Raw genomic sequence first — 20,206 nt, 5'->3', positions numbered from 1 at the left:
CGTAGACTTGGCTCCTTATATACACATGTGTTCAGAACCCTTGTTGACGGAGACTTTGCCTGTTATATGCAGATAAAGTTGTTTTATTTACTGTTTCAAAAATGCAATATTTAGGATAAAACTAAAGGCAAAAATTAGTAGATATTTCCCTCAAAACAAAATCAAATACAGCAATTTTTTTCTTCCACCACCGCTTTAATTTTGTTTTATGTTTTGTTTCTATAAATTTTCACCGTCATAGATTGATCATCATTTCCCTGGGTTTTCTCACTTGTAATAACACCTACTTAAAAAGACATTGTATATCTTAGGTACTGTTCAAAGAACATTTAATTCTCCTGTTTTGATGTATGATTGATGGGTGTTATATGAATTATAGATTATACAACTTGGAGTTAGTTCCGATGTGCACATTAAAAAAAATTGCTAGCTCCACTTGGTCATTTTCACTTCCTGAATTTCAGAGGTGAATTGTAGAAAAAAGAGTTAATAAGTAATTTTTTTTTTTTACATTTTAAATATTTGGTAATTCATTCATTGCACTTTCAGATTCTGGCATTGCCTAGTCTGGGAAAATTCATTTTCCCTATTTTAATAGCTGCTAAAGATAGTGTACCTTAAATTAATTCAGGCTGAATTTTTAAGCACAAGGAATCAGTCATTTAAGTTAGTAGTGTGCTTAGATCATGTACAAATTTCACAAGTATATTATCCAAAGAAATGTCGGCCACATTACATCAAAGTAACATAGAGGCATGCTAACATTCTCTCGACCGCTCCGGTGGCCTAGTGGTTAGAGCGTGCGCCTAGAATGTGTTAGGTCGTGGGTTAGATCCCCGGCCGAGTCATACCAAAGACTTATAAAAATGGTACGAACAGCTGCCTCGCTTGGCGCTCAGCATCAAGAGGTTAGTGTTAGGACTGGTCGGCCTTGTGTCAGGATAATGTGACTGGTGGGACATCATACTATTTGTCTGCGGCATGATGCCCCAGTGCTAGACATCACTATAAACTATCACACTGCTGACAGCGTAGCTATATGGCTGAACAATTGTTGAAGCTTTGTTAAAAATCCAAATCACACACACACACACACACACACACACACAAACACACACACACACACTTCTCTCCACTGTGCATGTTTTAATTGCGAACAACTTTACCTCTCAATAGTGCATAATAACTGGTGAGCGCCTCCTTAGGTAGACAAATAGAGATATACAGCGTCTAGGCGACATAGATTTTGTGATATTGTTGTCTTTTGTTCCTGTATATCATCAAACCAGACCCAAAAAATATTAAATGCACGGCAAATTTTACAAAAGGTACATTTATGGGGATCAAACAATTTTAATTTATACAGAAAGGAATTTATTGGTAAAATTACACGAGTAGCACGAAATTTAAACCCATGTAATTTTGAGTTTCTTATAATTTTAAAATATATATTAGGTCATATATCCCTATTCAAATTCAAAATGTCTTTTTATATATTTTAACTAGTTGGTTTAACATTCATTTTTTTCAAACATGATTCTCAAAAATTCTTAACATATTTATTGTTATAAATTACAATTTCTAAATAGAAAGGAATAAATGGTCAGACCGGTGCTTTTACACATAACTGTATATTTTTACATCAGGAATTTTCACATTGAATTATACCTTGAAAGTCGAGGATATTCATGTTGAGAACATGTTTAACTTTAAATCTATCAAAATCAATAATAGGTCCTTGTTCTAAAAGCACATCATCGATATAGAATATATTATGTTCAAACCATTTACTATATAAAATTAGTACCTTGTTTTCCCATTTTAGAGGGAGTTCATTCATTAACTTGTTTTCAATGGATCGTCTCCTGTTCCGGGTATATTTTATATCGGTTAACAGTTTCTAAGCCAGTAGAAAAAATCATGGATAATGTCATCACATTTTCATTTCTTAAACGAGCAGATGCTTAATCTTTTATATTTTATATCCAATCAAATTGACCGATTTGTTTTGGTGCTGGAATTGCTCTTTGAATTTATGTTAATTTTAAAGCTAATATACATATATCAGTGTCACGGAATTGTATAAATTCTTTTACTTATTAAATACATGTACTCGGGTTTCGTTTTTTGTGTACAACGATACCCGAGGGTGTTTTGCTTTTCGAAATAGTGAGTTCGGTTCATCCTATGCCCAACGTGCGAAGTGCTCTCGATGGGAAGAACCGAATGCCTTCAGTGCACCGGCTATATCTGAGTATAAATACCTCACCGTAGGTAAAACTCTTTACACTACGGATAGTCTTGTTAGTGAGCGGTCTACTTTAAGGACTTGCACATCTTCAGCTGTAGTGGTATGTAAGTTTAATTATTTCTTGCCTGTAAATTATAATTATTGTACTACCACGTTTATTTTTTTAAGTTTGCTATGTAGCTTTGGTTTAGGCAGTATAATGTACATATTTATGTTCTTGTTTTCGACTTAGCAAGGGATTTATATTAGTAATATAAGGATACGTTTTTAAGAAATGTTTAGTACAGTAGGATTCTTATCGAGCAGGGTTAGGTTTACTTCTGAACCTGTTGCTTTGTAATTATTGTGCCGATAATGTAATCTGTATAACTTACCGTGATGTCATTAGATTTCACCTTACATGCATGTGTCCTGTATAGCACACGGTATTGGATATATTTTCAGCTGTCCGGAGTGTGTAGAGTTTCCAGAGTGGCTAGGGTGACCTGAGCGTTCAAAGTTATCGGAGTGATTGAGGTGGACGTGGAGGAAGCTGTAAAGCCAACCACGGGAATTAACCGTAGCAGCTGTGAAGCTGAATTGTAGCAGCCGTGGAGCTCAAGTGTGCTGATGACTGAGTGTATCTCCTTACATATAATCTTTTAGCCGTAGGCAAATTTTGGGGTTCGTAAAACCCATTGTATATTTCGGGACTGTAAAGATAGTTTGTATAGCTGTCCCTTTTTGTTTGCATAATTTTACCATGAGTGAATTCATTTTTCTACACGAGTAAAGTTCTACATTTGTTTACAAGCTGAGTAAACTATATCCATCTTTTCATTGTGAAATTGTGAACCATCCACCCCTTGACTTTGCATTATTTATATTTTTCGTTAAGTCTGTGCGTTCTTATTTTCATTAATCCAATGTTTGGATTATATATACGCACACATTATTCATAATTAATTGCTCATCCAAATCATTTATTAAGCATTGTATTTATATCATCGTCAAAAGTGTTCTGTTGTGAATCCGGAAATCCCACCCGGTTATCTTGTTACAATCAGTATCTATCATCGCTGAGTTACCTTCAGAAATGTTTTAATCGTAACCTGTTATCTTTATCCACATCTGACATCCTTATAAAGGTTTAAAAAATCATTTAATTCTCTGATAAATTTTGCTGAAGAATTGGTAACGAAATGTTGTTGTAGGGTTTAACGCCATTTTTCAGCACAAGATATGCTATACATGGCAGCCAGTATTATTGGTGGTTGAAGAATCCGGGAAAACCTCGGAAAGTACAGACCCACGAGAAGCTTCTGACAAGCTGTCTCACATACCCCAAATTGGCCGAACCAGAGACTCGAACCCACGCAGACAGGAGTGAGATGGCAGTGATACGTAACGGTGAGCGCTTTTTAGACCACACGGCCACTCGGGGTCCCCGGGTAACGAGATGAACAAATAATTAAGCTTTTAAATGATTACGGTCTGCAGAACTGTTGTTTTACCAGTTTGTTGTGTTAGGGATAGTTTCCCAATGTTTATACAATTTAAAATCATTTTTTAATTTATTTTGAAAATGCATCTTTAAAATTGTATCCAAATTCACTGAAGACATTATGCCCAATTATGTAAATTCAGTCACCCACTGTAATTTGAGCCTGTAATAAACTATAGGTACATTGTACTTCTTGTTTCCTATCCAAACCTCTTGTGATGGCGAATGTTCTCTTTCAGGAGATAAATTCTTGCAAAGAAGTTTAATACAGGATTCAAAGGATGCAAAAGAGCCATTAAGATTTAAAGTAGTATCATTTGCAAACAGTTAAATTAAAATTTATGTTTCAATTAGTTTGATACCTTTCTTATTTGTATTACTCTTGAATAGTGTGGACCATATTTCTACATATAATAAGAGATATGGGGATATTGGACCACCTTGTCGATAACTTCTGCAAATTTTGAAAAACTCGTTTAAAAAGTCATTTGTAAAACTGCCAGTGAGATGTTACAATAAAATGTTTTGGTCTGGTGCCTTATACTAGGTCTGAAATTGAACGAAAGGTTGGAACATTAAGAAATAAATTTACATGAAATAAAATCAAATGCTCTTTCATAATCAATTAATTATATTACACCCAAAATGTGTAACTCTTCTGTAAAAAAAAACCTATTATATACGATTCTTGTATTTTCAACAATGCATCTTGTTTGTATAAAACAATGTGATCGCCATATATTTCATTTAGTAGTGACTTAATTATGTTGGCAATACATCTGGATGCTAATTTGTATACAACATTAAGTAGATTATAGGACACCAGTTTCCCCGGAACTGAAAGCAATGTAGACTCGTCAGCGAAAAAATGTCTTAGAGTCAACTGAATACGAGGCCATGTCATTGATGTATTGCAGAGAAAGAAGAGATCCTAATATAAATCCTTAAGGAACACCTCTTCAAATATGACCTATTTCGGAAGTATATTTACCCATGCAATCAAACTGGGTCTGCAAATGAGATAAGAAGTGAACCAAGCAAATGTGGTGCCAGTAAGTTCACTTATTTGATCGCTAGTAGTCACTGGTCTATGTTTTGTCACTGCAGTTTGACACGAATGTTTCTGTCGAAGAACAGATTGTGATTTCTAGGGAGTTGTACTCGTTAATATATTCCAAAACATGCTTTCTGACATTTTTTTAGTACGTTTTGAAAGTACAGCAAGGGCTGATGTGTCGATGGGTAGATATTTTCATTGTCTTTCTGAATACCATCTACTTCTGCTTATTTCAATGACTGCAGAAATTTACCTGGAGTGATAATATAGTTAATTACTTCTTTCAGGGACTAATAAATTGTTGCAGCCAACATTTTGAGAAGTTTGGGGATAAATTCCATCTAGACCCACTGACATAGTAATGTATATTTTATTGGTAATATCAGTATTATTAGTTCTAGTAATTGTGGAGATGTTAAAACTAGGTTTTCGTACCTTTTCATTCACGACGGCAGTAAGTTGCTTTATATTTGACTCTGTCAAATTAGACCTATCAGGTGCTTGGTATATATTAGCAGGAAAGAGGTTCAGATGATTTGTAAATAGTGCTCATCAGTGTAACTAGTACCATGAACTATAATTTCACATGGAGTTAGAGTTACAGGTTTCGTTGAAAGAAGTTCTCGCAAACGATTCCAGATGAAACTGCATTCAGCATCTGAGGCGGTGGTTTCTTTGAAAAAAGGGCGAGTGCGTTTATATTGGATTCAATCAACTATATATTGTTTTAATTCGATCTAATGAACTACACATTTTTTTTAATTTGATCTAATGAACATCTTTTTTTAATTTGATTAGTTTTTTAATTTGATCTAATGAACTACATTTTGTTTTACTTTGATCTAATCAACTACATTTTGTTTTAATTGGATCTAATCAATTACATATTGTTTTTATTTGGTATCTACTACTACATATTGTTTTTATTGGCTTTAGTCTACTAAATTTTACTTTTGTTCATCCTTGCTGTCTTTGAACACTGACATTATTAGAGAGATCATCATATTTTAAATTATATTTTGATATTTGCGAGGTGACATAATACATGTTCGTTTTCGTCAAAGATATTTTCGGTAAATCCAAACTTGTTTACATTATATTAATTATTCATTGTCTTTATTGTATTATCTCGTATATGGACCAATAACCTTATTCCAGTCATAGACAAATTCTTCCATTGTGCGGGCCTGATAAATGACTTTTAAAGTCCAAACCCTATGATGTAAATTAACTGATAAAACCAGGTCAGTGGCAGTATCCCGCCCAATTATCGTATTTTGTCCACCTCTGCCTTATAATAAAGTACGTCTCCAAATGTTTTTGTGATAAAATTAACATTCATATTTGCTGTCTCAAAGATATCACATTGATGCCGCCATAAAAAAGAATTCGGGAATTAGCTCACATGATAGAAGACTCGCTCATGTAAGAGGTACCTTGATCGATACCTGGACTCGACACATTTGACTATGTTTACGTTTCTGACTAGCAATTTATACATTGTATTACTTCCCGTACATAAGTGTACACACAAAAACAACGCACTCTGTAAGGAACAATTTACTAATTTATAATTCCAACTGTTATGACTTTTTGGAGTTTTGTGATTTGATATGTATAGCCATGTGGTACTTATCTGGAAATATTTTACAAAATAGGTACGTTCTGAGAACTATCTTCCAGTGAGTTTTACGTGAAACGTAGTCTCTACCTACTCCTGACATCATAGTGCTAACAACATAAGCATGTTTTCAAACTCCGTGACATAAAAATTGGCAACAAAAGATAAGATCATTGATCATAAGTTCAAACATTGCAATCGCACATTCCTTCGTGCACTTTTAATTCTTTTTTATTGCTAAAGAAAGAATCTGGCAGTCTTTACTACTCACTCTCCATTAAAATTTTTTTACTGCATCCTTTGGATTTTATTTACTTTGTGAGTGATTAGGTAAACATGAGCACTTGACAAATACCCAACCATGATAATTATGTCCTATAATATTTTAGTAAGCGTCTATATATTTGCTTCCTTTTAAAATTCTTAGATACTTTGTATTGTCATTATCCTCTCATGCTAAATGGATTGATCATAATAGTATTGTAATAAATCTAGAGCATTGCCATTTGTATTTTGTTACATACATTTAATTTATATTTGATTTAATTTGTGTTTGATATGATTTGATTGGTTTGGGGTTTTGGGATCTTTTTATTTTCTTTACATGTCAATGTAATGTAATTTTGTTTACTAGGAATCTGATATTTTCCAGACGATTCAGTTTGACCTGAGCTTTTCCTTAGATACCTAATAATAGAAACACTTGTTTCTATTTTTGGCTTAGTTCCTGGCCTCCATTGAGGGTCAAGTAAACAACTCTTTCTAGGAGTAAAATGATTGGTTCTTATCATGGACATACAGGAGCTATGTGACTTTTACGTATAAACATAATCACTTCATCCTCTATTTCGCAATATATTTCGCAATTGGGCGTTTCCTAAATTGCGAAGTACTTAGTATTAATAGTGATGTTTAGAGAGAGAGAGAGATATCGAGATCTGAGTCCAGGGTTTTAAACACATGATGTCAAGTTGTTTTCTTCCGTTGTAACCAGAAATGAACTTTAGAGTTTTTGAGTTATTAGTTAATTTTTCTTTACGTTATTTGGACTCTTAAAGATTAATTAGTTTCTCTGGAAATATTATTGTATTCATACAAAATTCTTTAACAAGGACATTTATTGAAAATTCTGTTTGGATTTCCAACACCGGAGGATAAAAAATTGTTTGTACAAGGAACTGTAGATGTCGACTCCGTACAGGCTACATCATACGTTATCGCCTTCCATCTTGGATTTTTTCTTCGTGGGGACTCGAATTTGGAATCATTAGAACATTTCAATATTAGCACTTTAAAAATGTATTCGTGGATTATTCTTGTATTTTTAGATTTGATTCTGGAAGCCATAAATTCTCATATTTTTTCATTTTTTACAGTATTTTTCCACGGAAATTATTTATATTTTTTCAAAGCTTGTTGTTTTCAATCTTTCATGTGTTACTGTTTATTCGAGCCTGAACACATAACAATTTTTGCATTTTTTTAGATTTATTAGACTTTTGTGATTGTTTGATTATAGGAAGTCGGTTTGGGGGAAATATTGAGATTTCATGGTGGCATGGTTTAGTTTCGTCGAGAGTTCATGTCAGAGCCGCATAAGTGGGCATGTAGCCAAGTAGTTACTATTAAAATATAATTGTGTTGATTGATTGTGCATCTCCACGTGAATTATTTGTGATAGGGACTGATGTTTTGTATAATGGAATAATTGAGAACGGATTGTTCCATTATCTGAGGACGACTTTACTTGTTGATATGATAGTAAATATGGTGTTACATGCGAATTGAGGCTTGCAATCCTGATTTGACTGACCTTGGGATGGAGTAGGAACATAGTTCCCTGTATTTGGTGTTTGCGTTGTATTTATATTTTCACGGTGTGAAGTAATGGTGCTAAGGTACGGAAAGCTCATGAGAAACCATGTAGTTGTGAGGATGGCATGCAATTGTGAATTTGTGATATTTGTGGTCATTCTGTGATTAGAGGAAAAATATGTATGTTAGAATTTCCAGTAGACAACGGTTGATGTTGAGACCACGTTGGAAGTGACTTTTAGCAGAATTCATGCCAGGGTTGGATTCGCTCGGTAAAGAGACTAATTTAACAGATTGGATAAATTAGTGGATTTAATAAAAATGAATTTAACGCCATTTTGCAGCACAAGATAGGCTGTACACGGCGGCCTTATTAATGGTGGAGGAAGAACACTGGGAAAACCCTGGAAAGAACCATCGACCCAAGAGAAACTGCTGGCGAACTTTCTCACATACCCACATTTTCGGAAACTGAGACTCGAACCCATGCAGACAGAGGTGAGACCACAGTGGTGCGAAACGGTGAGCGCTTTAGACCACTCGGCCACTCGGTGCCCCCATATATTAAATGTAATAAGATTATTGTTTTTAAACTCTATGTGCATTTGTACCTCACGTGCAAGATTTGTTGCTCCGTGACTACCTCATATCTCTGAAATACTCAATGTTTCTGTAAATGCATAATCAATAGCACTTCTAGAGTGTCCTATGAGAAGAGAAATGTAATGTGATCGTGCTCACAAATGTTTACTTTAATTATATTTTCTCATTTATAGTTTGCTGAATTTAAATTGCGGTACTATACTTTTGTGAACACTTTAGAGTTTAGATTCCTTTAAGTTTTGTTTTTAAAATAAATTCCTCCTAGTCCTTTAATTCCACTGATTATTTATTTAACGACCGGATCAGGCGATAAAGCCGTATATCCGCGTACCTGGCTTCGAATCTCCGTATAGTACGAATTAAAAATTATCTGACCTGTATATGAATGTAAACAGCATTGTCAGAATATAATTTTAATTTGTGCTCTATGGAGATTCGATCTCTGGATCGCGGAAATACAGCACCTGTCGCTTTGCCTGTAAGCATTAACCCCAGTACTATCACTACCAGGCATACATCATAAAAATGATGTTATTGAGTTTGGTGATAAATGCATGAAGTTAGTAGTATCAAGTATTCTAATGTAGAATCAATGGATAGTACTTTCTGTTCTATTTTGGTGTATATTTATATATATGTATATGTATATATATATATATATATATATATATATATATATATATATATATATATATATATATATATATATATATACATACATACATACATACATATATATATGCATACATACATACAGAGATAGAGAGAGGGGTTCACTTTAGTCATTTTGAAGAGGACTTAGTGTACCCACTATTAAGCATAATTATATTTTACGCCTGACTATTTCCATGATTGTAGATTTAAATGTAAGATAATGGTCATTTGTGAACGTGATGTGTACATGTCTAAAATTTGTACATAATTGTAGTGGCCGAGTGGTCTAAAGCGCTCTCCGTTACGGATCACTGCCATCTCACCTCTGTCTGCGCCGGTTCGAGTCTCGGATTCAGCCAATGTGGGTATGTGAGAAAGCTTGCCAGTAGCTTCTCGTGGGTCGGTGGTTCTTTCCGGGTCTTCCCGGGTTCTTCCTCCACCATTAATACTGGCCGCCATGTATAGCCTATCGTGTGCTGAAAAATGGCGTTAAACCCCACAACAACAACAACAACAACAACTTAATTGTAAGTTGACAATAATATGTTAACGTAACATTTTAGTTAAGAACATTCCAGAAACAGATATGCTTACATAACAAGAATTCACGTTTATTCTTGTTTGATACTAGACTTTGTTTTCCCGTTGGAAATATTAATGTTGTATTACGTTACTTGTCAAGTGAATATGTGTATAATACAAATTTGATTCAAAATAATTCATTCTTGTTTAATGATCAGTATGTGCAAATCCTTTACAGATGTGTTGTGTCAGGGCAGTCATGAATATACGAATTCGGAACATTCCAAATTTTTAAATCATTTTAGGATATTTAGGATTATTTGGCATTTAATTCATAACATTGTCAGTGTCTCTTAAATTTTCATGCTTTGTATTGTAGAGAAATAAATTGCTTATTGATTCAACTTAAATTGTTGGTTTAACTTTGTTTCTGCTACGTAATTTTAGAATTTGCGTCGTAATAAAGCAACGATCAACTCCAACACCAAGAGAGCTCAAACTGGGCTACGTAATTTTAGAATTTGAGTCGTAAAAAAGCAACGATCAACTCCAACACCAAGAGAGCTAAAACTGGCCTATAAAGAAAGTTGTTTGGTGGCCCTTAATTGTTTTCAAATTGAAATAGCAGCAGAAAATGTTGATTAAAGTTATACTATAGCAGTATGGTGTTAAGAGTTCAAGTCTATGTGCCCTATAGAACAAACTCCATTCTAAGTCTATCTTAGAGGAGTTGAACGGTGGCGTCAAGTTAATGATCGAGATCGTTTTCTTCTATCAACCGTCTTCATAGGTTGAAATCTTTATGAATCAAATTTTAGTACATTTGCAAATTGCAGCTGATTAAAATCTTGGACAAAATTCAACACGTCGAACAATCCATGATCAATTTAACATACTCGATGGCAAAGCTCTCCTTCAGCGACTTAAGCTTATCTTCGGTATGAAAATGGATATCAGAAAGCGCAAAGTTCTATTGGTGGATCAACTTTGGACTACCAAGAGAATCATCGAGAACGTTAAGAAAGATCACGATCAAATGCGTTTATAACGCTCGATAGTGGTCAATCAAGTTAATTCAGAGAAAACATACACGGGATGGTAACGATTACTGGAGAGCATTATAATTAGACAAGATCTGTTCCTAATATTATAATAAAGAACATGGTAAACATGGCAATGTATTGACTCTAATAATGATCCTAATATTTAACCTAGACACATCGAGGGTATATAAATTATGTATTGGTTATAAAACAAGCAATGATTCCGTTCAAGTAGACAATGAACTTGATTTTGGTTAATGTCAAAAACAAAATACTATTTTACATTTCTCATCGCATATAATAAATACAAAAAACTAACAAACAATGCAAGTTAAATATACATAACACCTTGCTGACATGGGGAAAATGACTAACCTAATTATGGAATAAGGTAGAGTCATTCATTACGTTTTCATGAACGTAGTAAATGTAATAAGTTTCGTTTTACTGAATACATTGGTCCAATTTCTCGGTATATCTCTATAGTAAACGTTATACAGGTCGTATAGGATTTCAGATCTGACTATTTCAGCAATGATTGTCAGTATTGACATATGATTGCACATGCGTTTAAACGGTGATTATTCACTTTATTTGGATCCTCCTACATCCATAATCCTTTGAAAGGTCATTATTGCACGCCACGAGAAACAATTACATCAAAATCTGGGTTAAATTACGTGGTAATGTTCGGACGTAGTCGGCCTAAAGAGGTGAACCAGGACAAACCAGATTCGACATCTCGCACCGTGATGATACAGTGAAAGCAGAACGCGTTGAAAACTAATTCGTACTATCCTGTCATCTGATATGATAGACCGAACGTTGTTGTTGTTGTTGTAGGGTTTAACGCCATTTTTCAGTACAATATAGGCTATACATGGCGGCCAGCATAATTGGTGGAGGAAGAACCCTGGAAAACCCCGGGAAGAACCACCGACCCACGAGAAGCTGCTGGCAGGCTTTCTCACGTACCAACGTTAGCCGAGGCTGAGACTCAAACTCACGCAGACAGAGGTGAGATGGCAGTGATCCGTAACGGTGAGCGCTTTAGACCATTCGGCCACTCGGGGCCCCTAGACCAAACGTACCTTGTCTTGACCCAGTTTAGTACCAGGTTACCATTTCAAAGTCAATAAATTTTGTCTGGAATTTTTTAATGACAAAAAAAGGTGTTGAGTATTCAATCAATATTCGAGACTGAACAGGCTATTGTTAAGCTATTTTAGTATTACATTTTATAACGGAATTTGAGTAAATGCCCATAGATCACCATATTAATTATACTATCAGAATATGTTCTCTGTTCCATTAATTCTGTCGGTGACAATGACGTGCATGTGGCAGAACCGCTTGGTTGTGTTGAGTGATCTAAGATGAATCTTACAGACTGGAAATCATGTCTCACTATATCTGAATAATGCTTTTTTTCTTTAGCAATGGATCTGCCTCCATTATTGCGCCTAATTTCCACTAACTGGGACCAAGTATAAAACTTGTTTGGTGCTTACATTTTGATAGTCACTTTCTACCGATCCTATTACAGTAGTTCTACCATCTTCCATCAGTAGACTACCTGAAAATAATCGACTGACTGGAACGGGGGAAAATATGCACAGCAAGACAACTTATAAACCGTTGGAGATACTTACTTATGGAACCTGGTATAGAAACTTGGCTAATCCTGATATCTTACTTTACCACCTGGTCATCATGTACACTCCTGTGCATTTTCAGAATTTTGGGTGTTTGATTATTCATAAAAGTCAAGTTTGCATGTTGGTTATTCTTTAAATGTATGTCTCCGTCTATCTTCCTGTGTAGTTACTCTAGACTTATTTAAAGTACAACATGTAAGAAGTGTACTCACTATTCCTGTGTAGCTACTGTTGACTTATTTAAAGTACAACATGTAAGAAGTGTACTCACTATTCCTGTGTAGCTACTGTTGACTTATTTAAAGTACGACATTTAAGAGGTGTACTCTATATTCCTGTGTAGCTACTGTTGACTTATTTAAAGTACAACATGTAAGAAGTGTACTCCATATTCCTGTGTAGCTACTGTTGACTTATTTAAAGTACAACATGTAAGAGGTGTACTCTATATTCCTGTGTAGCTACTGTTGACTTATTTAAAGTACAACATGTAAGAGGTGTACTCTATATTCCTGTGTAGCTACTGTTGACTTATTTAAAGTACAACATGTAAGAGGTGTACTCTATATTCCTGTGTAGCTACTGTTGACTTATTTAAAGTACATGTAAGAGGTGTACTCTATATTCCTGTGTAGCTACTGTTGACTTATTTAAAATACAACATTTAAGAGGTGTACTCTATATTCCTGTGTAGCTACTGTTGACTTATTTAAAGTACGACATTTAAGAGGTGTACTCTATATTCCTGTGTAGCTACTGTTGACTTATTTAAAATACAACATGTAAGAAGTGTACTCACTATTCCAGTGTAGCTACTGTTAACTTATTTAAAGTACAACATGTAAGAAGTGTACTCACTATTCCTGTGTAGCTACTGTTGACTTATTTAAAATACAACATGTAAGAAGTGTACTCACTATTCCTGTGTAGCTACTGTTGACTTATTTAAAGTACAACATGTAATATGTGTACTCTATATTCCTGTGTAGCTACTGTTGACTTATTTAAAATACAACATGTAAGAAGTGTACTATAAATTCATGTGTAGCTACTGTTGACTTATTTAAAGTACAACATGTATTTTGTGTACTCTATATTCCTGTGTAGCTACTGTTGACTTATTTAAAATACAACATGTAAGAAGTGTACTCTATATTCCTGTGTAGCTACTGTTGACTTATTTAAAGTACAACATGTAATATGTGTACTCTATATTCCTGTGTAGCTACTGTTGACTTATTTAAAATACAACATGTAAGAAGTGTACTCACTATTCCTGTGTAGCTACTGTTGACTTATTTAAAGTACAACATGTAAGAAGTGTACTCACTATTCCTATGTAGCTACTGTTGACTTATTTAAAATACAACATGTAAGAAGTGTACTATAAATTCATGTGTAGCTACTGTTGACTTATTTAAAGTACAACATGTATTTTGTGTACTCTACATTCCTGTGTAGCTACTGTTGACTTATTTCAAATACAACATGTAAGATGTGTACTCTATATTCCTGTGTAGCTACTGTTGACTTATTTAAAGTACAACATGTAATATGTGTACTCTATATTCCTGTGTAGCTACTGTTGACTTATTTAAAATACAACATGTAAGAAGTGTACTCACTATTCCTGTGTAGCTACTGTTGACTTATTTAAAGTACAACATGTAATATGTGTACTCTATATTCCTGTGTAGCTACTGTTGACTTATTTAAAATACAACATGTAAGAAGTGTACTCACTATTCCTGTGTAGCTACTGTTGACTTATTTAAAGTACAACATGTAAGAAGTGTACTCACTATTCCTATGTAGCTACTGTTGACTTATTTAAAATACAACATGTAAGAAGTGTACTATAAATTCATGTGTAGCTACTGTTGACTTATTTAAAGTACAACATGTATTTTGTGTACTCTACATTCCTGTGTAGCTACTGTTGACTTATTTAAAATACAACATGTAAGATGTGTACTCTATATTCCTGTGTAGCTACTGTTGACTTATTTAAAGTACAACATGTAATATGTGTACTCTATATTCCTGTGTAGCTACTGTTGACTTATTTAAAATACAACATGTAAGAAGTGTACTCACTATTCCTGTGTAGCTACTGTTGACTTATTTAAAGTACAACATGTAATATGTGTACTCTATATTCCTGTGTAGCTACTGTTGACTTATTTAAAATACAACATGTAAGAAGTGTACTATAAATTCATGTGTAGCTATTGTTGACTTATTTAAAGTACAACATGTATTTTGTGTACTCTATATTCCTGTGTAGCTACTGTTGACTTATTTAAAATACAACATGTAAGAAGTGTACTCTATATTCCTGTGTAGCTACTGTTGACTTATTTAAAGTACAACATGTAATATGTGTACTCTATATTCCTGTGTAGCTACTGTTGACTTCTTTAAAATACAACATGTAAGAAGTGTACTCACTATTCCTGTGTAGCTACTGTTGACTTATTTAAAGTACAACATGTAATATGTGTACTCTATATTCCTGTGTAGCTACTGTTGACTTATTTAAAATACAACATGTAAGAAGTGTACTATAAATTCATGTGTAGCTACTGTTGACTAATTTAAAGTACAACATGTATTTTGTGTACTCTATATTCCTGTGTAGCTACTGTTGACTTATTTAAAGTACAACATGTAAGAAGTGTACTCTATATTCCTGTGTAGCTACTGTTGACTTATTTAAAGTACAACATGTAAGAGGTGTACTCTATATTCCTGTGTAGCTACTGTTGACTTATTTAAAGTACAACATGTAAAAAGTGTACTCACTATTCCTGTGTAGCTACTGTTGACTTATTCAAGGTACAACATGTAATATGTGTACTCTATATTCCTGTGTAGCTACTGTTGACTTGTTTAAAATACAACATGTAAGAAGTGTACTATAAATTCATGTGTAGCTACTGTTGACTTATTTAAAGTACAACATGTAATATGTGTACTCTATATTCCTGTGTAGCTACTGTTGACTTATTTAAAATACAACATGTAAGAAGTGTACTATAAATTCATGTGTAGCTACTGTTGACTTATTTAAAGTACAACATACATTTTGTGTACTCTATATTCCTGTGTAGCTACTGTTGACTTATTTAAAATACAACATGTAAGAAGTGTACTCTATGTTCCTGTGTCGCTACTGTTGACTTATTTAAAGTACAACATGTAATATGTGTACTCTATATTCCTGTGTAGCTCCTGTTGACTTATTTAAAATACAACATGTAAGAAGTGTACTCACTATTCCTGTGTAGCTACTGTTGACTTATTTAAAGTACAACATGTAATATGTGTACTCTATATTCCTGTGTAGCTACTGTTGACTTATTTAAAATACAACATGTAAGAAGTGTGCTATAAATTCATGTGTAGCTACTGTTGACTTATTTAAATTACAACATGTATTTTGTGTACTCTATATTCCTGTGTAGCTACTGTTGACTTATTTAAAGTACAACATGTAAGAAGTGTACTCTATATTCCTGTGTAGCTACTGTTGACTTATTTAAAATACAACATGTAAGATGTGTACTCTATATTCCTGTGTAGCTACTGTTGACTTATTTAAAGTACAACATGTAATATGTGTACTCTATATTCCTGTGTAGCTACTGTTGACTTATTTAAAATACAACATGTAAGAAGTGTACTATAAATTCATGTGTAGCTGCTGTTGACTTATTTAAAGTACAACATGTATTTTGTGTACTCTATATTCCTGTGTAGCTACTGTTGACTTATTTAAAATACAACATGTAAGAAGTGTACTCTATATTCCTGTGTAGCTACTGTTGACTTATTTAAAGTACAACATGTAATATGTGTACTCTATATTCCTGTGTAGCTACTGTTGACTTATTTAAAATACAACATGTAAGAAATGTACTCACTATTCCTGTGTAGCTACTGTTGACTTATTTAAAGTACAACATGTAATATGTGTACTCTATATTCCTGTGTAGCTCCTGTTGACTTATTTAAAATACAACATGTAAGAAGTGTACTATAAATTCATGTGTAGCTACTGTTGACTTATTTAAAGTACAACATGTATTTTGTGTACTCTATATTCCTGTGTAGCTACTGTTGACTTATTTAAAGTACAACATGTAAGAAGTGTACTCTATATTCCTGTGTAGCTACTGTTGACTTATTTAAAGTACAACATGTAAGAGGTGTACTCTATATTCCTGTGTAGCTACTGTTGACTTATTTAAAGTACAACATGTAAGAGGTGTACTCTATATTCCTGTGTAGCTACTGTTGACTTATTTAAAGTACAACATGTAAGAAGTGTACTCACTATTCCTGTGTAGCTACTGTTGACTTATTTAAGGTACAACATGTAATATGTGTACTCTATATTCCTGTGTAGCTACTGTTGACTTATTTAAAATACAACATGTAAGAAGTGTACTATAAATTCATGTGTAGCTACTGTTGACTTATTTAAAGTACAACATGTAATATGTGTACTCTATATTCCTGTGTAGCTACTGTTGACTTATTTAAAATACAACATGTAAGAAGTGTACTATAAATTCCTGTGTAGCTACTGTTGCCTTGTTTAAAGTACAACATGTATTTTGTGTACTCTGTATTCCTGTGTAGCTACTGTTGACTTATTTAAAATACAACACGTAAGAAGTGTACTCTATGTTCCTGTGTCGCTACTATTGACTTATTTAAAGTACAACATGTAATATGTGTACTCTATATTCCTGTGTAGATCCTGTTGACTTATTTAAAATACAACATGTAAGAAGTGTACTCACTATTCCTGTGTAGCTACTGTTGACTTATTTAAAGTACAACATGTAATATGTGTACTCTATATTCCTGTGTAGCTACTGTTGACTTATTTAAAATACAACATGTAAGAAGTGTGCTATAAATTCATGTGTAGCTACTGTTGACTTATTTAAAGTACAACATGTATTTTGTGTACTCTATATTCCTGTGTAGCTACTGTTGACTTATTTAAAGTACAACATGTAAGAAGTGTACTCTATATTCCTGTGTAGCTACTGTTGACTTATTTAAAGTACAACATGTAAGAGGTGTACTCTATATTCCTGTGTAGCTACGGTTGACTTATTTAAAGTACAACATGTAAGAGGTGTACTCTATATTCCTGTGTAGCTACTGTTGACTTATTTAAAGTACAACATGTAAGAGGTGTACTCTATATTCCTGTGTAGCTACTGTTGACTTATTTAAAGTACAACATGTATTTTGTGTACTCTATATTCCTGTGTAGCTACTGTTGACTTATTTAAAGTACAACATGTAAGAGGTGTACTCTATATTCCTGTGTAGCTCCTGTTGACTTATTTAAAGTACAACATGTAAGAAGTGTACTCACTATTCCTGTGTAGCTACTGTTGACTTATTTAAAGTACAACATGTAATATGTGTACTCTACATTCCTGTGTAGCTACTGTTGACTTATTTAAAATACAACATGTAAGAAGTGTACTATAAATTCATGTGTAGCTACTGTTGACTTATTTAAAGTACAACATGTAATATGTGTACTCTATATTCCTGTATAGCTACTGTTGACTTATTTAAAGTACAACATGTAAGAGGTGTACTCTATATTCCTGTGTAGCTACTGTTGACTTATTTAAAGTACGACATTTAAGAGGTGTACTCTATATTCCTGTGTAGCTACTGTTGACTTATTTAAAGTACGACATTTAAGAGGTGTACTCTATATTCCTGTGTAGCTACTGTTGAATTATTTAAAGTACGACATTTAAGAGGTGTACTCTATATTCCTGTGTAGCTACTGTTGACTTATATAAAGTACGACATTTAAGAGGTGTACTCTATATTCTTGTGTAGCTACTGTTGACTTATTTAAAATACAACATGTAAGAAGTGTACTCACTATTCCTGTGTAGCTACTGTTGACTTATTTAAAGTACAACATGTAATATGTGTACTCTATATTCCTGTGTAGCTACTGTTGACTTATTTAAAATACAACATGTAAGAAGTGTACTATAAATTCATGTGTAGCTACTGTTGACTTATTTAAAGTACAACATGTATTTTGTGTACTCTATATTCCTGTGTAGCTACTGTTGACTTATTTAAAGTACAACATGTAAGAAGTGTACTCTATATTCCTGTGTAGCTACTGTTGACTTATTTAAAGTACAACATGTAAGAGGTGTACTCTATATTCCTGTGTAGCTACTGTTGACTTATTTAAAGTACAACATGTAAGAGGTGTACTCTATATTCCTGTGTAGCTACTGTTGACTTATTTAAAGTACGACATTTAAGAGGTGTACTCTATATTCCTGTGTAGCTACTGTTGACTTATTTAAAGTACGACATTTAAGAGGTGTACTCTATATTCCTGTGTAGCTACTGTTGACTTATTTAAAGTACGACATTTAAGAGGTGTACTCTATATTCCTGTGTAGCTACTGTTGACTTATTTAAAGTACAACATGTAAGAAGTGTACTCACTATTCCTGTGTAGCTACTGTTGACTTATTTAAAGTACGACATTTAAGAGGTGTACTCTATATTCCTGTGTAGCTACTGTTGACTTATTTAAAGTACAACATGTAAGAAGTGTACTCACTATTCCTGTGTAGCTACTGTTGACTTATTTAAAATGCAACATGTAAGAAGTGTACTCACTATTCCTGTGTAGCTAATGTTGACTTATTTAAAATACAACATGTAATATGTGTACTCTATATTCCTGTGTAGCTACTGTTGACTTATTTAAAATACAACATGTAAGAAGTGTACTATAAATTCATGTGTAGCTACTGTTGACTTATTTAAAGTACAACATGTATTTTGTGTACTCTATATTCCTGTGTAGCTACTGTTGACTTATTTAAAATACAACATGTAAGAAGTGTACTCTATATTCCTGTGTAGCTACTGTTGACTTATTTAAAGTACAACATGTAATATGTGTACTCTATATTCCTGTGTAGCTACTGTTGACTTATTTAAAATACAACATGTAAGAAGTGTACTCACTATTCCTGTGTAGCTACTGTTGACTTATTTAAAGTACAACATGTAAGAAGTGTACTCACTATGCCTGTGTAGCTACTGTTGACTTATTTAAAATACAACATGTAAGAAGTGTACTATAAATTCATGTGTAGCTACTGTTGACTTATTTAAAGTACAACATGTATTTTGTGTACTCTATATTCCTGTGTAGCTACTGTTGACTTATTCAAAATACAACATGTAAGAAGTGTACTCTATATTCCTGTGTAGCTACTGTTGACTTATTTAAAGTACAACATGTAATATGTGTACTCTATATTCCTGTGTAGCTACTGTTGACTTATTTAAAATACAACATGTAAGAAGTGTACTCACTATTCCTGTGTAGCTACTGTTGACTTATTTAAAGTACAACATGTAATATGTGTACTCTATATTCCTGTGTAGCTACTGTTGACTTATTTAAA

The sequence above is a fragment of the Sinohyriopsis cumingii genome, chromosome 18 (assembly GCF_028554795.1).
Source record: "Sinohyriopsis cumingii isolate HCF-2022 chromosome 18, ASM2855479v2, whole genome shotgun sequence".
In the NCBI taxonomy this organism is placed as follows: Eukaryota; Metazoa; Mollusca; class Bivalvia; order Unionida; family Unionidae; genus Sinohyriopsis; species Sinohyriopsis cumingii.
This window is presented reverse-complemented; position numbering follows the sequence as displayed.